Here is a 25,902-nt window from a genome sequence, read left to right as displayed (position 1 = left end):
AGAATAGGCAATAATGACTATTAAAAGTATAAAAGTCCCCTGTAGCAAGGTAGCAAGATAGAATGTGGTACACTGAATTCACCACAGACATCCATCTGTATTTCTGTATCTGTGTCTAATCCATAGCCAAATGTGTGTGATCAAGTACTCATCCACTTACAGTATTCAACTCACATCTATTTGTTTCATAAGATATGCTATACAGTTGTATAGTCTCACATTTAAAGTTGAAAAAAGTATCACATTTAACATTGTATAGTCTCACATTTAAACTTGTATAGTTTCACCTTTAAAGGTGTACAGTGTAACATTTTAATTTGTTTAGTCACACATTTAAAGTTGTTATAGTCTCAAATGTAAAGTTGTATATGTTCACTTTTAAAGGGGTACAGTCTAACATTTTAAGTTGTGTAGTGTCACATTTAAAGTTGTATTGCTCAATCTCATATTAAAGGGGTCATCCAACAGATTTTGGCATGTATTGAATGAAGCATGTCATTAAATGCTTTATGTTGATAAATTTAAACATTTGACCCAAATATCTCCAGAAAAAACACACAAGTATACAACTTTATAAAAGAAAAACATGTCCTCATATATATGACCTTTGACCTTAAAGGATGACCTTGACCTTTCACCACTCAAAATGTGCAGCTCAATGAGAAACACATGCATGTCAAGTATCAAGTTGCTAGCTTCAATATTTCTAAAGTGACATATATTTGACCTTTGACCTTAAAGGATGACCTTGACCTTGATCTTTTACAACTCAAAATGTGCAGCTCTCTGTGATACACATGCAGGCCAAATATGAAGTTGCTATCTTTTATTATTGCAAAAGGTATGGCAAATGTTAAAGTTGGAGCAAACCAACAGACCAACAGACAGACCAACAGACAGGGCAAAGACAATATGTCCTCCACTATAGTGGTGGGGCAAAAAAAAAACCCTCAACAGGGCTCCAACAACTGACCCCTGGAGTCCTGGAGTTAAAAGTCTCCCGCCTAGACCACTCGACCATCCATGTTTATGCTCAGAGCGGATGTATATTTACCTATATAAGCAATCCTCGTAGTTTCCCAAAATATAACTACAACAACTGTTACAGAACTTTCCAAATTATTCAACCGTTTCGCGTCGCACGACGCTTTATAATTCGTCTTCAAATCATCAAAAGATGCATATGATGGACATTTAAAAGCATTGTTAATTGTCAGTATTACTATTTCCTCAAAAATATCATGAAAAAAGAAAATTTGTGAATCTGAAACAACTTTTTTTAATTATGTCAATGTACCAATCTGTTGGACTGCCCCTTTAAAAGTAATGCAGTCTTACATTTGAAGTTTTTTATCTCACATGTTAAGTTTTCCTTTTCAGCAAACAGTATTAGCCAACAAGACAAACCTCGTTGAAGTAAATGTTGATGGCAATCCGCGCCCCCTTCTTTAACAAATACTACAACTTGCTCAAGAAATTAAGTACCAAGACGCCTTGCATCAGCCTAGCACGCCACATCTTCTCCAATGTTGGCTACAGCAACACTTCAAACAGCAGAGCCTTGATGAGTCCGACTTTCATCCCATCGTTGATGTTGCTTAGCAACGATTCAATGCTGGACATGGACAACTTGTTCCAGACGAGTTGCTGAAGTGGAAAAGATTTGTCATTACACAGCAGATAGAGCAGGCGTTAAGTGACTTTCTGTAAATGTGACTGACCTCCATATGTTGCTCTGAAATAATGTGAACCTGACGCCTGAGGAGCAGTCTGTGATTGACGCCATTTAGCAGCATCTGTTTACTGACATACCCGATTTTGGGTTTGTTGAATTTGGCATCTGGACTTGCATCATCTCTGTCTGTATCCCATTCAAAGCAGCAGCAACATTAACAACAACAACAGGTAGTAGTTCCGCCTTGCTCTTGGAAAATAGGGCTTAATGCATGAGGATAGTGTTGTCCCAGAAAATCATGTAAAGTTTGCTCAGGCAAATCAGAGGCAACCCTTTCTGAATAAACCTTTAACAAAATATTCCATAAAAGCAGAAATATCATAACTGAAAAGATGTACAGACTGCACAGGCATATCTGGGACAGCACTAGCCACATGCATTATGCCCCGTTTTTACATTTTGCGTGAATTGGTATATAACTGTGTTTACCTGTAATGGAAAATGTCTACACCGAACAGCCTTTTAACTGATATCGTATGAAGTAAGCAGTATGTTTAATGTTTTTACTTTTTGTTCTATATCATTGTAGGTTAAGGGTTAAGGTGGCATAGCTTTGGCGTGGTATTAAACAATCATGTTGTATTAGTCATTGATACATAGGTCGCTTTATATATTGCATTATATTATCTGATCGTCCATGCAATATTTTAAGTTTCTCTAAATTTTCACCACATTATTTTTTGTTTCTATATTTTCAGACACCTGCAGTTTTGGAGTATGTTTGATATCAACATTTTTGGACAAACATTTATTTTTATTCTGTTTAACTGTCTGAAAACTTAGATTAATTATGGTAGTATAGATTCAACATCACTTACAGCGAATAGTTTTAAGCAGAATATGCAATATTAACACGTACAATTATGAAGGCCCTGTTAGCAAGATAGAGTATCATATACTGAATTAACCATAGACGTCCATCTGTATTTCTGAATGTCTGTCTAATCAATAGAAAACAACGTGTGTGATCAAGTACTCATACACTGACAGTATTAAACTCATATCTATTGATTCTTATGATATGCCATACAGTTGATAATCTTAAACTTTAAAGTTAGAAAATGTTTTAAAGTTGTAGAGTTTCACATTTAAAATTGCTTGACTCGTGTTAACATGGTATACTCTAACATAGTGTCACATTAAAAATTAGATTGTCTCAAATTAAAAATTCTACAGTTTCACATTAAAAATTGTATAGTATCAAACGTAATTTTTTCCTTCTTTGCAAATATTATTAACCAACAAGATGAACATTAATGAATTTTAGAGGTGCATATCTTCATGAAACATATATTATATACTTTAAAAATTTTCTTAACAAAAGAAACGTACGATAGGGAGATTTTAGGTCAAATTTGGGAAAATATTTACTTTTTTCAATAAGGAATGGGTCCCTTTAAGGCTCTACATTTGAATGAAAAAAAACTACAGTATACTTTTTATGCCCCCCTTCGAAGAAGAGGGGGTATATTGCTTTGCTCATGTCGGTCTGTCGGTCCGTCGGTCTGTAGGTCGGTCTGTCGGTCCGTCGGTCCGTCCACCAGGTGGTTGTCAGACGATCACTCAAGAACGCTTTGGCCTAGGATCATGAAACTTCATAGATACATTGATCATGACTTGCAGATGACCCCTATTGATTTTGAGGTCACTAGGTCAAAGGTCAAGGTCACGGTGACCCGAAATAGTAAAATGGTTTCCGGATGATAACTCAAGAATGCTTAGGCCTAGGATCATGAAACTTGATAGGTAGATTGATCATGACTCGCAGATGACCCCTATTGATTTTCAGGTCACTAGGTCAAAGGTCAAGGTCACAGTGACCCGAAATAGTAAAATGGTTTCCGGATGATAACTCAAGAACGCTTAGGCCTAGGATCATGAAACTTGATAGGTAGATTAATCAGGACTCGCAGTCGACTCCTGTTGATTTTGAGGTCACTAGGTCAAAGGTCAAGGTCACAGTGACCCGAAATAGTAAAATGGTTTCCGGATGATAACTCAAGAACGCTTAGGCCTAGGATCATGAAACTTGATAGGTAGATTAATCAGGACTCGCAGATGACCCCTGTTGATTTTGAGGTCACTAGGTCAAAGTCATAGTGACCCGAAATAGTAAAATGGATTCTGGATGATAACTCAAGAACGCTTAGGCCTAGGATCATGAAACTTGATAGGTAGATTGTTCATGACTCGCAGATGACCCCTATTGATTTTCAGGTCACTAGGTCAAAGGTCAAGGTCACGATGACCCGATATAGTAAAATGGTTTCCGGATGATAACTGAAGAACGCTTATTCCTAGGATCATGAAACTTGATAGGTAGATTGATCATGACTCGCAGATGACCCCTATTGATTTTCAGGTCACCAGGTCAAAGGTCAAGGTCACGGTGACCCGAAATAGTAAAATGGTGTCCGGATGATAACTCAAGAATGCTTATGGCTAGGATCATGAAACTTCATAGGTACATTGATCATAACTGGCAGATGACCCATATTGATTTTCAGGTCACTAGGTCAAAGGTCAAGGTCACAGTGACAAAAAACATATTCACACAATGGCTCTCACTACAACGGAGAGCCCATATGGGGGGGCATGCATGTTTTACAAACAGCCCTTGTTGAGATTGGAAATCTGCCCCAAAAGTGAGCAAAAAATCCAGTGGTATCAATCCCAACTTACATTTTAAAGGGAGCACTGCTGAAAAAATATAATATGCCCTCAGGGCATAAATATACCACCTTATAGTCATTTTTGTAAATCGGAAATTCCAAAACCAAACAGTGCAAATAAAGCAGAGAGGAAAATGACAAAAAATATATACTAAACATCTGTGTTATATTTATATGAAATTTGTTAAAATTTTAAATAATGCCATCTCAGCATCGATTTTACTTAGCAACAATTTAATGCTGTGAATCGACAAATTGTTCCAGACGAGTCGCTTAAACAGAAACTATCTGATCCAACAGATAGAGCAGGCGTTGCGTGACTTGTTCCTTATTGCGACTGACCTCGATAAGTTGCTCTCGAATAATGTGAACTTTATGCCAGTATGCGATTGACACCATTTAACAGCAGTTGTTGTTGAGAATTCCCGGGTTTGAGGAGACAACTTTGGCGTTGGGACTCGCTTCATCTCTGTCTATGGCCCGGTCAAAGCAGCAGCAGCAATAAGAACAATAAGTAGTATCTTAGCGGTGTTCTGGGATACTGGGCTTCATGTATGTGCTTAAAGTGTCATCCCAGAATATCCTGTGCAGATTGCACATACATAAAGTCCTTTTAAAGTGTCATCCAAGACTAGCCTGTGCAGACTTAACATACATTAAGCCCTATTAAAGTGTCATCCCAGATTAGCCTGTGCAGACTGCACATACATAAAGTCCTATTAAAGTGTCATCCAAGACTAGCCTGTGCAGACTTCACATACATTAAGCCCTATTAAAGTGTCATCTCATATTAGCCTGTGCAGACTGCACATACATAAAGTCCTATTAAAGTGTCATCTCAGATTAGCCTGTGCAGATTGCACATACATCAAGTCCTATTAAGATGTCATCCCAGAATATCCTGTGCAGATTGCACATACATAAAGTCCTTTTAAAGTGTCATCCAAGACTAGCCTGTGCAGACTTCACATACATTAAGCCCTATTAATGTGTCATCCCATATTAGCCTGTGCAGACTTCACATACATTAAGCCCTATTAAAGTGTCATCCCAGATTAGCCTGTGCAGACTGCACATACATAAAGTCCTATTAAAGTGTCATCCAAGACTAGCCTGTGCAGACTTCACATACATTAAGCCCTATTTAAGTGTCATCCCAGATTAGCCCGTGCAGACTGCACATACATTAAGTCCTATTAAAGTGTCATCCCATAATAAGCCTGTGCAGACTGCACATACATTAAGTCCTATTAAAGTGTCATCCCAGATTAGCCTGTGCAGGCTGCACATACATTAAGTCCTATTAAAGTGTCATCCCAGAATATCCTGTGCAGACTTCACAAACATCAAGTCCTATTTAAGTGTCATCCCAGAATATCCTGTGCAGACTGCACATACATCAAGTCCTATTTAAGTGTCATCCCAGAATATCCTGTGAAGACTGCACATACATTAAGCCTTATTAAAGTGTCATCCCAGATTAGCCTGTGCAGATTGCACATACATCAAGTCCTATTAAAGTGTCATCCCAGATTAGCCTGTGCAGATTGCACATACATTAAGTCCTATTAAAGTGTCATCCCAGATTAGCCTGTGCAGATTGCACATACATTAAGTCCTATTAAAGTGTCATCTCAGATTTGCCTGTGCAGACTGCACATACATTACGTCCTATTAAAGTGTCATCCCAGATTAGCCTGTGCAGACTGCACATACATTAAGTCCTATTAAAGTGTCATCCCAGATTAGCCTGTGCAGACTGCACATACATCAAGACCTATTTTCCAAGAATGAGGCTCATATAGTTCACTTAATGTCAGTCCTTTTTCTGCCTGATTGAAGAAAAGCTCCTAACATCAAATGTGAATTCACGTTTTTAAATTTATCAAACTTGGAAAATAAATAATAAATAAAAGTTGATCTGATATCAGTTTTAGTCATAGAAGGTCAGAACATAGTTTTGTCTATTTTTGGGCCAAAATTCAAACCCTGAACCAAAAGTTTCTCCTTGCATAATTAAAATATCTGCTTAAATCGAATTGTTGAATTCTCTTTAATTTGAGTAAAAAAATATTTAAATGCATTCAGCACATTTAAATATTATTTTCTTCATTTATTTTCAATATTTAATTTAATTCCTGCATTTTGTTTTAAGAGCCTGTTCCTCCTGGTCCAGGACCTTTGGACAAATGTTCAAATAGTACTACCCACAGGATGAAGCCCCTCTGAATCCGGGGCTCCATACTTTCTTGGCCAGGGGCCAAGACTACCTCGTCATTAAGGTATGTTGATAATGTAATTTACCATGTATAATGTGTAGTGTTTTACTCCAAATGTCAATGAAAATAGTTTGTGTGTTTAATATTAATAAAACTATATTCTTACTGCTAACTAAAACAAATCATTTATGTAATTGTAAACTATTTATAATAGCTGCCATTTGTATTGCCTTGAAAGGCTTGGTGGGAGTGGGAGCATACAAATTTGTCCTTGTCTGTAATTCTCCCTGTCCTTCCTTTCATCCTTATTTAAGTCCCAAAGGGACATATAATGTTTGTATCAAGTGTTTAGTTTATATCTCATTTGTATGAAGATCCATCAAACATACTTTATTTCTTAAATATTGTTTTAATCAAACAACATTGATTGACTTCTAATATAACTGATGCCATTATTGAGAATATTCAAAAGCAATAAATAAACGGAAAATTTGTTTGCTTTTGGGGTAAGACAGTCAGTTATTGTTTTCCGTGGTCCTGGAGTGAGGAAGTTTACATGTTTCCACAGGTGCTCGTAAACATATCTATTTTCTTACTTTGCTGAGAAAAAGAATTCACGGTATTACCCCAAAAGCTAACAAATTTCCCATTTAAGTTAAATTTACAAGGACTATTAACCCATTTATGCCTAGTGTCTTGAAAAAAGGCCTTGGTGCAGTGTTGACCTGATTAATAGAATAAGTACAAAAAAAATAAATGTTTAACCATATGGTTTTCCTTCTTTTTGTTATGCAGCAAAAAATTGGCTAATAGATAAATAAGCTGTGATGTGGAAAAATGGGGCCTAATGCATGTGCTTAAATTGTTGTCACAGATAAGCCTGTGCAGTTCACACAGGCTAATCATGGACAACACTTTCCTCTTTAAGGTATTTTTCATTGAACAAATAATCCTCTTTATGAAAACCCAGTCTAGTCAGAAAGTACCCTCCCTTATTAGCTTATGTGAATTTCACATGCTAATCTGGGACAACACTTTCTAACATTAGTGATACGCATATTGGCTTATGAAAATACATCTCTGAAAATGGAGTAAAGATAATAGATATAAATGTACAGATAAGTATAGCATTAGCCAACACTTTTCTTGTTTTAATACAAAATGACTTAATTGTATTTATTTTCATGCTATTAAGGACAAGGAACCAATAAAATGCAAGATTTGAAATTCATGCTGTTCAAAACCTTCACAACCTGTCAAGAGGCATAGTTTGCTATAGATAATAATATAATTTGTTACAAGTTCCTATCACCCACTGTGTTGTTGTTTTCAGCAGAGCACCAGCATTGATATTGAGTTGGCCCAGCAACCGCACGAGTCCCGCCTGCAGGAGCCCCAGTCCAGAATGACCCTTCCCCTCCCCTGACTTCTAACTTCTCCCTCTTGACCTCCTGACTCAAAAATTCAGCATCGTTGAACAACTCCGTTCTGCAGGAAATTCTGAGCATGATTCTGTTCTGAACAAATGCAATGCCCACGTCAACTTGTCCACACATAAGCCTCGGTAGTTTTGTTAAGCTAGAGTTCCGCGTGGGCCTGAGAGGGACGAGTTTTACAGACACGAAAAGTTATAGCAGTAGTTATGGTAACGCTAACAGTCAGTTGCTGCTGTTAGACATCACAACAAATATCATGAAGAATAAAAGTGTAATAACTTGTTCCAATCTTTATGGGACAAACATAAGTTGAACGGGAGAAAATCAAGGAACAACAAAATCGTAAGCTCTCCTAGTGGGATACTTCTGCTGTTGATAGTTTGGACGACAGTGGGGTTACGGACTTCCCCAGATTGTCCTCTCAGCGGCCAAAATATCAATAGAACGGACTTTTTGCAATGTTACTGACAAAGAAAGGCAGTAATGACTTGGTTGTGAATACCCAGAGCACGATACATCCATGCTGACACAGAAAGACGGTAATGACTTGGTTGTGAACACCCAGAGCCCGATACATCCATGCTGACACAGAAAGGCAGTAATGACTTGGTTGTGAACACGTCGAGCACGATACATCCATGCTGACACAGAAAGGCAGTAATGACTTGGTTGTGAAAACCCAGAGCACGCTACATCCATGCTTACAAAAAAGGCAGTAATGACTTGGTTGTGAACATCTTGAGCACGCTACATCCATGCTGACAAAAAAAGGCAGTTATGACTTGGTTGTGAACACCCAGAGCACGATACATCCATGCTGACAAAGAAAGGCAGTAATGACTTGGTTGTGTACACCTTGAGCACGATACTTCCATGCTGACAAAAAAAGGCAGTAATGACTTGGTTGTGAACACTCAGAGCACAATACATCCATGGGGTGTGCATCAGATGGAATTTTGCCTATTATTGTTAACAAGTTGCTAAGAGTGAACACGTCTGGTTTTGTTATGAGCACTTCCCACTCAGAGCCTAAAGGTCCTCGCATTGAAGCGATGCAAAAGAAGACTTTGAAAAATGACAGCAGTTGTGTTGTGTGGTCCAGTAATCCTTTCAACTCTCAACCTGAAGTTTATCAAAACTCAAACTCAGCCCTTTGCAATATCACACCTTGCAACACAGTGTACTTTACCATGAATGTTTTGCGGTTTAAAACACCAAAATTTCAATTAAAAGTTTGTGCTCGTAACATATTGATACATTGCTATTCTGAGTTCTAATTACGATATCCTTAATATCAATAATAGATGAAATGTTTGGCATTAAAAAAACAGGTGTGTAAAGTAATTTGTTACAGTGCATATTCATTTGTCACTAAAAAAATTAGGGTTAAGTTTGCTTGTCATTTCCTTTTTAGCAAACATTATTAGACAACAAAACAAACGTCGTTTAAGTGAAAGTCCAAGACAATTCTGACCTAGTTTGGGCACAAGTACAACAACTAAGTAAAGAAATTCACTTTGTCTTGCATCAGCCTACATGTAGAAAGCCTCTTATAAACATCTCCCAAGTTGGCTACATCAACGCTTCCAAAAGCGTAACTTGGCATCGACACATTGTTCCGAACGAGTCGCTCAAACTGAAACGATCTGATCCAACAGAGAGCAGGCTCTGCGTGACTCGTCTGTTAATGTGACTGACCTGGATATGTTGCTTTCCAATAATATGAGCCTTACTCCAGATTAGCTGTCTGCGATTGACGCAATTCAACAACAGTTGTTGTCAGGAATTTCGGGCTTTGGGATGGCAATTTGGCGTCGGGGCTTCATCTCTGTCTTTGGCCTGGTCGCAGCAGAAGCAGCAACAAGAACAACAATTAGTATAAGAGCCTTCATCTGGGATATGGGGTTTCATGTATGTGCTTAAAGTGTCATCCCATATTATACTGTGCAGACTGCACATACATTAAGTCCTATTTAAGTGTCATCCCAGATTAGCTTGTGCAGACTGCACATACATTAAGTCCTTTTAAAGTGTCATTCCAGATTAGCCTGTGCAGACTGCACATACATTAAGTCATATTAAAGTGTCATCCCATATTAGCCTGTGCAGACTGCACATACATTAAGTCCTATTAAAGTGTCATCTCAGATTAGCCTGTGCAGACTGCACATACACTAAGCCCTATTAAAGTGTCATCCCAGATTAGCCTGTGCAGACTGCACATGCATTAAGTCCTATAAAAGTGTTATCCTAGATTAGCCTGTGCAGACTGCACATACATTAAGTCCTATTAAAGTGTCATCCCATATTATACTGTGCAGACTGCACATACATTAAGTCCTATTAAAGTGTCATCCCATATTAGCCTGTGCAGTCTGCACATACATTAAGTCCTATTAAAGTGTCATCCCATATTATACTGTGCAGACTGCACTTACATTAAGTCCTATAAAAGTGTCATCCAAGATTAGCCTGTGCAGACTGCACATACATTAAGTCCTATGAAAGTGTCATCCCATATTATACTGTGCAGACTGCACATACATTAAGTCCTATTAAAGTATCATCCCATATTAGCCTGTGCAGACTGCACATACATTAAGTCCTATTAAAGTGTCTTCTCAGATTAGCCTGTGCAGACTGCACATACACTAAGCCCTATTAAAGTGTCATCCCAGATTAGCCTGTGCAGACTGCACATGCATTAAGTCCTATAAAAGTGTCATCCCAGATTAGCCTGTGCAGACTGCACATACATTAAGCCCTATTTTCCCAGAATGAGGCTCGTATACTACACTTAACATCAGTATTGTATGTGCCTGAAAAGTTCCTAGCATCAAATGGGAACTATGTGCTTTTAAATTGATCACACTTAGTAAATAAAATGCAAATAGCACTTGATCTGATATCAATTTTAATCATAGAAGGTCAGGGCATTAAGTTTTGTATATTTTCGACCGAAATTCAGCCCCTGAACCAAAAGTTTATCGTTGCAGAAAAATCTGCTTTAATAGAGTTGTTAAATTATATTTAATTTTAGAAAAATAATTATGTGAAAGCCTTCAGCTCATTTCAAAATTATTTTCTTCATTTATTTTCAATATATATTTAAATTTCTGTATTTTGTTTTTAGAGCCTGTTCCTACAGGAACCCATGCAATCATAGATCGGTACCTAGCTGAACAACAGGCTGTCTGGTTAGCTGGGCCCAGGGCCCAGTGACACTTCCTGGCCCAGGACCTTGGGGCCAATGCTCAACTAGTCCTACCCGCAGGGTGGAGCCACACTGAACCTGGGGCTTCATACTTTCTTGGCCAGGGGCCAAGATATCCTCGTCAATTAGGTAGGTTGGTAATGTAATTAATTATTTATAATGTGCAGTGTTTCACTCAAAATTTCAATATAAACAGTTTGGGTGTGTTTAATATTGATATAACTCTATCCTGGCTGCTAACTTAAACAAATCATTTATGTAAGCGTTAAATATTTATTATAGCCGCCATTGGTATTGCCTTGAAAGGGCTCAGTGGGGGGCATACACATGTGTCCTTGTCTGTAATTCTCCCCGTCCTTCCTTTCATCCTTCCTTATGTCCGTCCCACCTTTTTAGTGTTGCACGTAACTTAATAAATATTGGTTCCAGAGGGACACAAAATGTTTGTATCAACTGTACAAGTCATAGAAGGCTATGTTTGTATCAAGTGTTTAGTTTTTATCCCATTTGTATCAAGATCCTTCAAACATAATTTATTTCTTAAATATTTTTTTACTCAAGCAACATTGATTGGCTGCTTATATAATTGATGCCATTTCAGAATGCAATTAAATTATTTTGTTTACAGGGACACATTCCTGGGATGCCCTAAGGTCTTTCTATCTGTTCCAAAAGGTCTTATACTCACAAGTTCAAGCCCAGTAGCGATGTCCACATTATCAAACTCTGCATCTCAATAGGTAAGTAACCCTGCTGTTGCAAATGAGTTCACTGTGACAAAGCATTCAGGAGACCCAGTCGTAATAGCCTGAACCTTTTGCTTTCACAAATACCCAATAGGTAAAATTCAATACAAACTGGGGTTTCTGCTCTTCAATTAATTAACCAGTTTATCAAATCTTAGTGGGTTCAGCCACAAACTACTGTATCTAATATAGAAATGTGTAGAAAATGCAAAAGTTTCAAGCTAAACCCTCGAATTTGCATTTTAAATTTAACATCTATAGTTACATTAAAACTCAAAACCACAACAACAATAACATGAAACAATTTATCAGCAGGTACCAACATATTTGACTCTTTAAATCTTGACAAAATCAGGTTCCATATTAACTGTAAATATGGTTTTAAAACTAACATTGAATTACGAAGAGGGATCAGTGATGTTTGTAGCTTTTAGTTTAGGGGTGAACATGTCTGTCGGTCTGTCTGTCTGTCTGTCGGTTTGATTAAGTGTTTAAATATGGGTCATGCTGGGTCAAATCATAGGTCACGGTGTCAGTGCGTTTTAAACATTCAGCATGTTGTCAGCTCTTTGATTCAAGTAATTTTCATCCAATCTTCACCAAACTTAGTTTGAAGTTTTATTTAGATGATCTCTAGGCCAAGTTTGAACATGGGCCATGCCAGGCCAAAACCTAGGTCATGGGGTCACTTAGTGCATTTAATGCATTGAGCATGGTGTCCGCTCTCGGTCTCTTATTGACGAAGTTTACTTCCGATCTTCATCAAACTTGGTCAGAAGTTTAATATAGATGATCTCTAGGCCATGATTAAACATTGGCAATTCCGGGGAAAACAAACTAGGTCACGGGGTCACTTAATGCCTTTTACACATTCAGTATGGTGTTTGTTCTCTTTTTCAAGTACTTATCATCCCCTCTTCAACAAACTTGGTCGGAAACTTAATGTAGATGACCTTTAGGCCATGTTCGAACATGGGCCATTCCGGGTCAAGGAGTCACGGGTGCGTTTTACACATTCAGCATGGTTTTCGCTATTTCAAGTATCTTTCATCCCCTCTTCATGTGGGGGAATTTGTCACGTCTGTGACCAAGCTCTAGTTTGTTTGTTTTTAAGTTAATGAATGGCTTTATGAGAGAGTATCAAGTGTGTTGCCAGGGTTGAACCCGCATTCTGATACTTGACAATTTTAATGAAATGCTTATAAAGTCTTAAAAAGTGTTGTCTTAATTTATACATGACATACTAAATTGCAGAAACCCGGATAGCAAGGCGTTGAGTTTGTTCTTGAAGCATTTGCACCAGAAGCAGTCATCATCTTGATATTCTGGAATCTCCATGGAGAAGGAACCTCAGTCTGTGAATGAAAGGCAGAGCAAACCTCAGGTGAGTGTTCAAGTCATGTGCATGTTTTTTTTACGCTCCCAAGTTCAGAGATGTGTGGGTAATGTAGATTTACCTTTGTCCGTCCATACGTACATCCTGCTGTTGGATTTTTATGCACAGTCTTAACTCAAAAAGTATTGTTTCTAGTGTGATTAAACTAACATATTTTCCAAACCATACTGTGAACTTGCCTACTTGTGTATTTTGCATTCGTTTTTTTTACATATGTGGAATTTTGAGACAAAAGCAAAATGTGGGTGAATGGTGGCAAACCCTTTCATTACTTCAAACAAACAACATTTGATTCTGATGGCAAAATGTATATTCATCCAATCTCAATCAAATTGGTTTGGTAATAAAAAGAATACACGTCAATCAAATCATTTATTTTTAACTATTTTATGAATAGTCTAAGGACCATCATTTTAATGCCCCCCTTCGAAGAAGAGGGGGTATATTGCTTTGCTCATGTCGGTCGGTCGATAGGTAGGTCGGTCGGTCAGTCAGTCCACCAGGTGGTTTCCGGATGATAACTCAAGAACGCTTGGGGCTAGGATCATGAAACTTGATAGGTACATTGATCATGACTCGCAGATGACCCCTATTGATTTTGAGGTCACTAGGTCAAGGTCACAGGTGAAGGTCACAGTAACTGGAAATAGGCATTTTAAGGATTTAGCATGGTTCAAACAAGGGAAAACAACTACCGTTTATGCATGTTCTTTTTATTACAGCATTTGCCTCCCTTTACTTCATTTAAAATTTTACAGCAGAGATTCCAAATCTGACCTGTTAATGAGCCCCATATTTACTGCCAGTGCTAGGTTACCTTTTCCCATTTGATCATTCTTAAGTATTGATATTGTATTGCTGCTGCTATGCTACTGCTACTGCTACTGCTACTACTACTACTACTACTACTACTACTACTACTACTACTACTACTACTACTACTAACTACTACTACTAACTACTACTACTACTACTACTACTACTACTACTACTACTACTACTACTACTACTACTACGCCCCCTTTGAAGAAGAGGGGGTATATTGCTTTGCTCATGTCGGTCGGTCTGTCGGTCGGTAGGTCGGTCGGTCCGTCCGTCCGTCCATCCGTCCACCAGGTGGTTTCGGGATGATAACTCAAGAACGCTTGGGCTAGGATCATGAAACTTCATAGGTACATTGATCATGACTCGCAGATGACCCCTATTGATTTTGAGGTCACTAGGTTAAAGCTCAAGGTCACAGGTGAAGGTCACAGTTACTGGAAATAGGCATTTTAAGGATTTAGCATGGTTCAAACAAGGGAAACAACTACCGTTTATGCATGTTCTTTTTATTACAGCATTTGCCTCCCTTTACTTCATTTAAAATCTCATTTTACAGCAGAGATTCCAAATCTGACCTGTAAATGAGCCCCATATTTACTGCAAGTGCTAGGTTACCTTTTCCCATTTGATCATTCTTAAGTATTGGCATTGTAATGCTGCTGCTATGCTACTGCTACTACTACTACTACTACTACTACTACTACTACTACTACTACTACTACTACTACTACTACTACTACTACTACTACTGCTGCTGCTACTACTACTACTACTACTACTACTACTACTACTACTACTACTACTACTACTACTACTACTACTACTACTAACTACTACTACTAACTATTACTACTACTACTACTACTACTACCGGTACTTCTTCTACTACTACTACTACTACTACTACTACACCACCACCACCACCACCACCACCCCCACCACCGTTCACAGTGACAAAAAACGTATTCACACAATGGCTGCTACTACAACTTATAGCCCATATAGGGGGGCATGCATGTTTTACAAACAGCCCTTGTTTCGATGGATTCAAAGCAGATTAGTTGTATCATTTTGAAATACCAAGTGCTCTGCGTGTTTTTTTTCCATCGGTATCAAAAATAAAATGAAAAACTGACATTTACAGTAACAAGTCTTTTTTTCAGATGCCTTTTGACGAAATCAAACCATCCAATCAGAAACACAGACTGTTGCAGCAGTTGTTACCATATTGACCCCAGTCAAACCTAAGAAGCTCAGTGATAAAAACTGATTTATCACAACAATTCAAGTGGAAAGCCACATGTCAACAACTACATGTTGTATGTTGCCAGCCAAGTTGTATTCAAAGACAAACAATACTTTATGCTCTATTGTGTATGTGACCAGCCAAGTTGTATTCAAAGAAAAAGTCAAAAACAATAGTTTACGTTTTATTTTTTATGTGACCAACCAAGTTGTTTGTATAGGTCCCTGGTTTAGCAAAGCATTTAAAGTATTTTTAAAAGCACACATATTGCATGTCTGTTCAATGTCTTTGCCTTTATTATGAAACTTTCACTACAGATGTTGATCCTGATGATGATAAATAAATGGAAAATACAATGTTATCAAAGATTTGTTAAGATTGCCAAAGCTGTTTAAATGATGTTGGTAATTTGAACAAAATTGAAAAAAACATTGGAGTGTTTTCATGTTATAAGACATGTTTCAATTGACTGTTTTTAACCCGTTAATACAGATAAGCTAATGAAAAATATTTGTTCAAAAAGATGTAAAATGTTTACGCTTCAGATTTTTGTCTATCAACCTTCTGAAAACAATACTAGTCAATTGGCTCATTTGGGTCGGTATTCCATCATGAATCTTTTTTAGTAGCATACTATGTATTTCATGGGAAAATAAATAAATTCTGGGCAAAATTATCTACCTTAAATAATCGATTCTGTATTTACTACTGGTACTTTGTTGATTTCAGTGGATATTGTTTGTTAAATGATAATAGTATGACTCTTGTTGAAAAGCTTTAAATGAAACTGTGAATTAAAAAATAAATATTTAATTTGTTTTAGAGTTTAATGAAAAATGGCAAAAGATTGATAAGTTGTGTTGTTATATCATATACTAACATGGTCATAAGTGTTAAAATTTGTTTTCAGACTTAAAAGTTTATTATGTTTTATATTTGTATATGTACATAAAGACGACCAGATTGTATCCTCTTTAATCAATGAGTAACTTAATCAAGATTTCTTGATCAGTGTTTCAAGTGTATATTTTGCCATTTATAAGTAGATCAACTGTAAAACAATTGTATTTTAAATGTAATGTATTCATGTATTGTTGCCATTTTTATGTCCCCCACTATATTAGTGGGGGACATATTGTTTTTGCCCTGTCTGTTGGTTGGTTGGCCTGTTGGTTGGTCTGTTGGTTGGTCTGTTGGTTTGTACCAACTTTAACATTTGCAATAACTTTTGCAATATTGAAGATAGCAACTTGATATTTGGCATGCTTATGTATCTCATGAAGCTGCACATTTTGAGTGGTGAAAGGTCAAGGTCATCCTTCAAGGTCAAAGGTCAAATATATGGGTCAAAATCGCTAATTTAATGTACACTTTTGCAATATTTCAATATTCAAGATAGCAACTTGATATTTGGCATGCATGTGTATCTCATGGAGCTGCACATTTTGAGTGGTGAAAGGTCAAGGTCATCCTTCAAGGTCAGAGGTCAAATATATGTGGCCAAAATCGCTCATTTCATGATTACTTTTGCAATATTGAAGATAACAACTTGATATTTGGCATGCATGTGTATCTCATGGAGCTGCACATTTTGAGTGGTCAAGGTCAAGGTCATCCTTCAAGGTCAAATATATGGGTCAAAATTGCTTATGTAATGTCACTTCTGCAATATCCAAGCTAGCAATTTTATATTTGAAATGCATGTGTATCTCATGTAGCTGCACATTTTGAGTGGTGAAGGATCAAGGTCAAGGTCATCCTTCAAGGTCAAACGTCATATAGGGGGACATTGTGTTTCACAAACACATCTTTTTTTCTACCGGTATATGATGCCCAGCAAAGTACATACAAAGTCTATTACTGTAAGTTAGAATTTGCCAACCAAGTAATAGGAACAGTCAATGTTTGGCTACAAAATGATCCTGATGTTTTTTCAGTTAATCAGTTACATTATTAGTTGGCATCTGTATTATTGTGGTATCTCTGCTAAAAAATTATGTGTGTAATAGCATGGCCCTCAATCTATCAGCCAATTTCGGCTGCAGTCCCCAACCTGAAAAGTATACTTTTTTCCCCTTTTGGGGGAAAGAATTCCCCCTGAAAAAGAATTTTTATGTCCCCACTATAGTAGTGGGGAACATATTGTTTTTGCCCTGTCTGTTGGTTGGTCTGTTTGCGCCAACTTTAACATTTTGCAATAACTTTTGCTATATTGAAGATAGCAACTTGATATTTGGCATGCATGTGTATCTCATAGAGTTGCACATTTTGAGTGGTGAAAGGTCAAGGTCATCCTTCAAGGTCAGAGGTCAAATATATGTGGCCAAAATCGCTCATTTTATGAATACTTGTGCAATATTGAAGATAGCAACTTGATATATGGCATGCATGTGTATCTCATGGAGCTGCACATTTTGAGTGGTAAAAGGTCAAGGTCATCCTTTAAGGTCAGAGGTCAAATATATGTGGCCCAAATCGCTTATTTTATGAATACTTTTGCAATATTGAAGATAGCACCTTGATATTTGGCATGCAGGTGTATCTCATGTAGCTGCACATTTTGAGTGGTGAAAGGTCAAGGTCATCCTTCAAGGTCCTCATCCTTCAAGGTCAAAGGTCAAACATATGGGTCAAAATCGCTCATTTAATGTACACTTTTGTAATATTTCAACATTCACGATAGCAACTTGATGTTTGGCATGCACGTGTATCTCATGGAGCTGCACATTTTGAGTGGTGTAAGGTCAAGGTCAAGGTCATCCTTCAAGGTAAGAGGTCTAATATATATGGCCAAAATCGCTCATTTTTAAGGTCATATTTCAAGGTCAAAGGTCAAATATATGGGAGGACATAGTGCTTCACAAGCAAATCTTGTTATAAGATAAACTCACTGTTAACATTACTTTGTACAAGCCATTGTTATAAAAAACATTTCTTGTGTCAATGCTAAAATATGTATTAAATTGTTAAAATAATGCACAGTAACAACTTCTGAAGAGAAAAATATACTTAAGGCAATAGAAACACATTGTTATATGAAATGCTTTTTATTAAGAACACCTACTTAAAATTTGTTTAATTTTGTTTTACATTATCTGAAGAAAAAATAGTACCTTGTAATTTGAAATCAGTCAATGAAAAATTAAGGGAGTGTTGCCATATGCTAACAATAGTCAAGAAGTGCAATTGTCTCTATTGGTAATACAACAGAGCAATACAATTTGCTTAAACAAGATTACAGCATAAAGGGTGCCATTCTTGGCTACGGGTGCAGTTTTGAATACCAACCAAGCAGTGGTCTAATGGTAAGATGCTGGCTTAGGGATCGAGAGGTCCCGGGTTCGAATCCCGCCCTGACCGCTGGAATTTCCTTGAGCAAGAAATTTATCCCACAACTGCTCCTCTCCACCTAGGTGTATAAATGGGTACCTGTGAGGGAAATAAGCCAATGTGCCGTGACTGCATACTGCGCCAAGATGTTAACGGACGACTTATGACCCAGTGATCAGGGAAAAACTGTAAAGCGCCTTTGAACGCACATCTCGAGTATGAAAAGGGCGCTATATAAATGTGGTATAAAAAAAAAGAATAAATGAAAGCTTATCAGAATTTATTTGAGAAGTCACAGTGACTTGACCATTGACCTAGTGACCCCAAAATGGGTGTGGTGTGTAGAACTCATCAATGTGCATCTACATATGAAGTTTGAAAGTTGTAGTTGGAAGCACTTTGATTTTAGAGCCAATGTTAAGGTTTTAGCACGACGCAGACGGCGGACGACACGACGAACTGGCTACGACAATACCTCGGGTTTTCTCCGTTTATACCGAGCTTAAAATAAAAACTAAGATGTCTGCTTTGCAATTTCTTCAAAAAATAGACACTTATGAATGTGCTTATATTAAACGTGAACAGTATTGACATATTGCTTACGATAACGTTTGACATTTTATTAGTTTTGTAATAGCGTGTTTGACCTTTCGCATTGACCATCCCACAATCCCACATTTGCTTTCAGTGGGGCCAGTTTCTGTAAATCTTCCACAACAAGTTCAGCAAATGTTTTATGACCAGATTTCCTCATATTTGGGAGTGTTTATATTTAACTTTTATTGAATGCATAAAACACGTTTGTTCTGTTTTTGAATAGCTGAAAATAGCTTGATGTTTGTAAATTGTGTGACATGTTGATCAAATTGATACATATAAAAAAACACATTTTGCATTTATTTGTATCTGTAGCTAATCAACACATGTTACCAAATACAAATTTAAGTATTTGGTATAAATATATAATGATTTGCTATATTCGTAATATCGTATGAAATGCAATTTTAATTATAATGTGTTAATATGTTTGTCTACTCCAAATAATTATTGTATATAAGTAAATATAGGGTAAAAATGTCTATGGAAAGTATCCGTAGGCACGTTTCAATTCCTTGTGTACCTCATATGGATCAGGGTCTTTCTAAATTATTGCATGAGTGTTAATGCCTATGTCTGATTGTGTAAATATCTTCAAATATATTTGTTAAGAGGATTTTAATATTAAAAGATAAACTAGTATCTAAACTTTAACCGTGCATCTTTTGCATTTATTTTAACGTGTTTATATTGTTTGGCTTACAGAGTTTAATATTGTCTATATTCGTGCGTACTTTTATTGTGATTGATTTGGTAAGACAAAGTGCATATCACTAATGCTGTTGTTTTTGTTTTATGTTATATGTAAATAATTAAACATGTTTATTTTGGTGATATGTATTTCCAAATCTAAGTGTGTTGTTGCATTCTCAATAAAGTACATAGCCATACACGTGGAATAGTATTGCTAAGTGACAATTTGTTGTCTTTACAAATAAAATCCGCAAGGATTGTCGTTTCAATTATATATAGCTTTCCCCTATTGAACCTGGGTAAAAACGTGACCGTGAGCTCATTTTGTTTTATGTTGACTGCCAATATAATTATATATATATATATATAGAAAGAAATTGTTCAAAAGGTGTATCTTATACCCTAGCGCTTTCGACTACACGTCTTCTTCAGGGGTGTATACAGATATGAGTCCCCAGTGCGAATGCACAATAGAGGTTAACTTATTGGCTTTCAGTCTTTGTTTTTTTTAGTTATATGTCGTTTTTAACCAGGTTTTCCGAAGGAAAAAACTGGTTATTAGATTGGCGAATGCGGGCGGGCTGGCTGGCTGGCGGGCTGGCTGGCGGGCTGGCGGAATAACCTTGTCCGGGCCATAACTATGTCGTTCATTGTCAGAATTTAAAATCATTTGGCACATTTGTTCACCATCATTGGACGGTGTGTCGCGCGAAATAATTACGTCGATATCTCCAAGGTCAAGGTCACACTTTGAGTTCAAAGGTCAAAAATGGCCATAAATGAGCTTGTCCGAGCCATAACTATGTCGTTCATCGTCAGATTTTAAAATCATTTGGCACATTTGTTCACCATTATTGGACGGTGTGTCGCGCGAAATAATTACGTCGATATCTCCAAGGTCAAGGTCACACTTTGAGTTCAAAGGTCAAAAATGGCCATAAATGAGCTTGTCCTGGCCATAACTATGTCATTCATTGTGAGATTTTAAAATCATTTGGCACATTTGTTCACCATCATGGGACAGTGTGTCCCACGAAAGAATCACGTCAATATCTCCAATGTCAAGGTCGCCACGACTAAAAATAGATTTAAAAAAAAAAAAAAAACTTACAAAGGGGGTTATTTTTTTTTGGTCATTTCAAAAGTTCAGTTTGAGTTTTCTCCCTTTATCAGATTTTTTTTTCACAATGAAAACCTGGTTTTGTGACAATTTTGTCCCTTGTATATTTTTTATTTTTTATTTATGCATATTAAAATTGTGTTATAGACTTACGCCCGTAATATAATTTATATCGATGTTATAATAAAAAATATTATAATTTGCAGTGAACGTTTTGCATTCAGTATTGTGTCATATTTATGCCCCCCTTCGAAGAAGAGGGGGTATATTGCTTTGCACATGTCGGTCTGTGGGTCCATCCACCAGGTGGTTTCGGGATAATAACTCAAGAACGCTTGTGCCTAGGATCATGAAACTTCATAGGTTCATTGATCATGACTCGCAGATGACCCCTATTGATTTTGATGTCACTAGGTCAAATGTCAAGGTCACGGTGACCCGAAATAGTAAAATGGTTTCCGGATGATAACTCAAGAACGCTTAGGTCTAGGATCATGAAACTTGATAGGTAGATTGATCATGACTCGCAGATGACCCCTATTGATTTTCAGGTCTTTAGGTCAAAGGGCAAGGTCACAGTGACCCGAAATAGTAAAATGGTTTCCGGATGATAACTCAAGAACGCTTAGGCCTAGGATCATGCAACTTGATAGGTAGATTCATCATGACTCGCAGATGACCCCTATCGATTTTCAGGTCACTAGCACAAAGGTCAAGGTCACAGTGACCCGAAATAGTAAAATGGTTTCCGGATGATAACTCAAAAACGCTTATGCCTAGGATCATGAAACTTCATAGTACATTGATCATGACTCGCAGATGACCCCTATTGATTTTAAGGTCACAAGGTCAAAGGTCAAGGTCACGGTGACCTGAAATAGTAAAATGGTTTCCGGATGATTACTCAAGAACGCTTATGCCTAGGATCATGAAACTTCATAGGTACATTGATCATGACTCGCAGATGACCCCTATTGATTTTAAGTCACAAGGTCAAAGGTCAAGGTAACGGTGACCCGAAATAGTAAAATGGTTTCCGGATGATAACTCAAGAACGCTTATGCCTAGGATCATTGAACTTGATAGGTAGATTGATCAGGACTCGCAGTTGACCCCTATTGATTTTCAGGTCACTATATCAAAGGTCAAGGTCACGGTGACCAGAAATAGTAAAATGGTTTCCGGATGATTACTCAAGAATGCTAATTGCTACGATCATAAAACTTCATAGGTACATTGATCATGACTCGCAGATGACCCCTATCGATATTGAGGTCACTAGGTCAAAGGTCAAGTTCACGGTGACCCGAAATAGTAAAATGGTTTCCAGATGATAACGGAAGAACGCTTATTCCTAGGATCATGAAACTTGATAGGTAGATTGACCATGACTCGCAGATGACCCGTTTTGGATTTTCAGGTCACTAGGTTAAAGGTCAAGGTCACGTTGACCCGAAATAGTAAAATGGTTTCCGGATGATAACTCAAGAACGCTTATGGCTAGGATCATGAAACTTGATAGGTACATTGATCATGACTTGCAGATGAGCCCTATTGATTTTCAGGTCGCTAGGTCAAAGGTCAAGGTCACAATGACATAAAACATATTCACACAATGGCTGTCACTACAGCAGAGATCCCATATGGGGGTCATGCATGTTTTACAAACAGCCCTTGTTATTTTTCGTTTTATGATTATGTACATACACTTATTATAATTCTGTGTTATAAAATGGCGCTTAAAATGTTTATTATATCGATATAACGTTTAAATGATTAAAATGGAAGTTAGAATTTAGCGTGAAGTTGTTTTATTTTTAATATGTTGTTTTTATTTATTCCATGGCACTGAAGAGTATTAAGTCGCCATGTATATATATATATTCGTCGGACGATTGTGTTTTTGCTTCTATACAAAACAAAATGATATTGTCAAACGAGTGGCCAGATTCGCTGAAGTGTGCGGCAACGGGATACCTATTGAATTGGCGAGTTTTCCAGTCGGACCTATGTAGATTAATGCGCTTGGTCAATGCCAGTTTTGTTTCGCCAACATATTGTTTCTTACAAATACTGCACGTCATCAAATATAGGACATTTGCAGTTTTACAGTTGTGGTTACCTTTATTGGACGAAATGGCACCAGATGCGGCTTTTAATATATTTGATGGGCGCATCATATTGCATATTTGGTAACGCATGGTTTTGATTCTCCTAGAACAGCTTCTTCGGAAGTTGGTGTACTTTTGGCATGTACCAGAATGGATCTTCTATATGCCAAAATGGGCTTTTCAGGAAATATACGTTTAAGCTTGCTTGATTTTTCGATTGTGGTCCAGTGGCGGTCAATGATGTCTTTTATTTTAGACAGACCTGGATGGTAAGTGACCTCAAACGGTATACGAGTGTTTGGCGTTTTGCTTTTGTATTTGAGTAGGTTTATATATATATATATATATATATATATAAAGCCGCGCTCTGGGGAAAAGTGGTTAATGCACGTGCGTAAAGCGTCGTCCAAGATAAGCCAGTGCAGTCCACATAGGCTTATCAGGGACGACACTTTCCGCCTAAACAGGATTTTTGCTAAGAAGATACTTTATTTTAACGAAAATATAAAAGCGGAAAGTGTCATCCATGATTAGCCTGTGCGGACTACACAGGCTATCTGGGACGACATTTTATTGACATGCATTAAATCCGTTTTCATAGAGCAAGGCCCATATATATTTATGATATGGGTAACAAACAAACAAGTACTTCTTCGACTGTGACAGGAAAACGAACACCGTTGACGTTATGTTGTTCATTGATTAAAGAGATATTTTTTTATGTCATACCATTGTCTTCTTATTGTATAAACTTTACAAAGTACGCGATTGTTCTGCTCAATAATAAATCAAAACACAATGCGCATTCGATCCCGAACTGTCGGCTGCTAACATTCTCTCCGGTGCGCACGTGCAGAAAATGAACGACAATTAGTCTCACTCACTTTTTTTACTTCACATTCTTCCGGTCCGCGTTAAAGGTCACATAACCCCAAACCGGAACTCCTGTTTGCAAGGTTACATGCAGTCAGTTTGATACTTAGCATACATTGTTCAGTGCATGCTGCATAGGATTTGTAAAATACATTGCAAATGGTTGTTTTTGGTATTAATTTGAAGGTATATTTGTAAGCAATAAAAAAAAGCCATATTTGTGCTCTACTTTTTCTGTTGATGGTTCCCGGCTTTGAAAGTAGGTCATACTATTTGAGCCCAAAATGGTCGCATCCACATCTGTCAAAACTGGTGTGCTTATTCTAAGGTAAATATTTTGAGTTACAACACATAGAATTTGATGACATGCATTTTTTAAAAAGATTATGCATTTATTTTTCCAATGATGTATGATGATATAGTACTGAAACGCTTGGTCATGGTAAAAATTGATATCGAACTTCAACTATTTTATATGTAATATAGAAGGAAATTACTTGCGCATGCGTAACCTAAACATCAAGAGGGACGCGTGGTTTGTGTGTTTTCAAACAGGCGCTTAATTGGCGTGAATCAAGCGCCTCTAATGCAGTGACCAGGTCATAATACACTAAATAGTTTCCCTATATAATTCAATGTAAAAGCGACAACTTTGAGCGAAAATAAATGCAACATTTTGCACATAGAGACCCCCATAACCATACCTTTTCTTAGAGGCCATTCTAAGCGGAATCGATATATGCAATAAAAAAGATATGTCATGTACAAAGCAAGAAAGAACTTGACACAAATCAAAATCGACTGTTTTTGCAACTTTTTTTTCGGCCGTTTCTTAGTGGAATGTAACCTTTTCTAGTGCAATGGTTTACTATAGTCTTCAAGTGTATCATATTTCAGGGATTCAGTAGTGAACACCTATTCATGCCCTACCATTATCTTCGCAAGATAACATCCGAATAATGGCAAAAAGTGTAAAAATTGCCTTCCTGTCAACTGTGATATTTTTTTTAGAGAGTACATTTAGTGTATTGTAACCTATAAGACAACGTTTACTGTTAACATCGCGAAAAATAAGCACTTCTCGATACTTGTAAACCTGTTTTCTATGTGCATGCCAATTTTCAGACCGATCTTTCACGTAGAAATGCTTGAAAATGCATTTTATTATAACGCCTGATAAGCCATGTGGCTTTCGCGTTCGGAGCTTTGATGTATAACGGGCGTTCAGGCGTAAAACGATTACCCTAAATAATTACAATCGGTCAAAATACTGGAATATTGTTACAAGCTATGTAGAAAAAGAAGTAAACAATTGTTAAAACGTGTTCATGAGCTCTTTCAGCACAAATTGTTGCGATTTGAAATGCTTAAGACGAGTTTTTGTACGTTTTTTTTTCTTATATTCCTCTGAAAACGTATTTTTTTCTTAAAAACTCACGATGCTCCTTAAATTCATGAAACAAACGCATTTATTCCGTGAAATTTGCCAAAACGCGTCATATTCCACTAAAAAATGATGATTTTCTGTAAAAACAGCTCCTTTGTGACTAGGCCTGGTTTTGCGTTTAGGTCATAATACACTAAATAGTTTCCCTATATAATTCAATGTAAAAGCGACAACTTTGAGCGAAAATAAGTGCAACATTTTGCACATAGAGACCCCCCATAACCATACCTTTTCTTAGAGGC

At 37.2% G+C, this 25,902-nt stretch overlaps 1 protein-coding gene across 1 annotated transcript in view; it reads left to right on the top strand.

Annotated features, from left to right (window-relative positions):
* Positions 1 to 19,721, top strand: part of LOC127880598 (uncharacterized) — a 107,180-nt gene extending 87,459 nt beyond the window's left edge. The window contains exons 7-10 of the mRNA XM_052427919.1: positions 11,905 to 12,016; positions 13,277 to 13,406; positions 15,407 to 16,954; positions 17,772 to 19,721. The gene's annotated coding sequence lies outside the window, so the exon portion shown is untranslated. The remainder of the gene's footprint in view (positions 1 to 11,904; positions 12,017 to 13,276; positions 13,407 to 15,406; positions 16,955 to 17,771) is intronic.
* The last annotated feature ends 6,181 nt before the right edge of the window (positions 19,722 to 25,902 follow it).

Source organism: Dreissena polymorpha, chromosome 5 (assembly GCF_020536995.1).
Source record: "Dreissena polymorpha isolate Duluth1 chromosome 5, UMN_Dpol_1.0, whole genome shotgun sequence".
NCBI lineage: Eukaryota > Metazoa > Mollusca > Bivalvia > Myida > Dreissenidae > Dreissena > Dreissena polymorpha.
The sequence above is the reverse complement of the archived record's forward strand: the minus strand, read 5'-3'. Positions and strand labels throughout refer to the sequence as shown.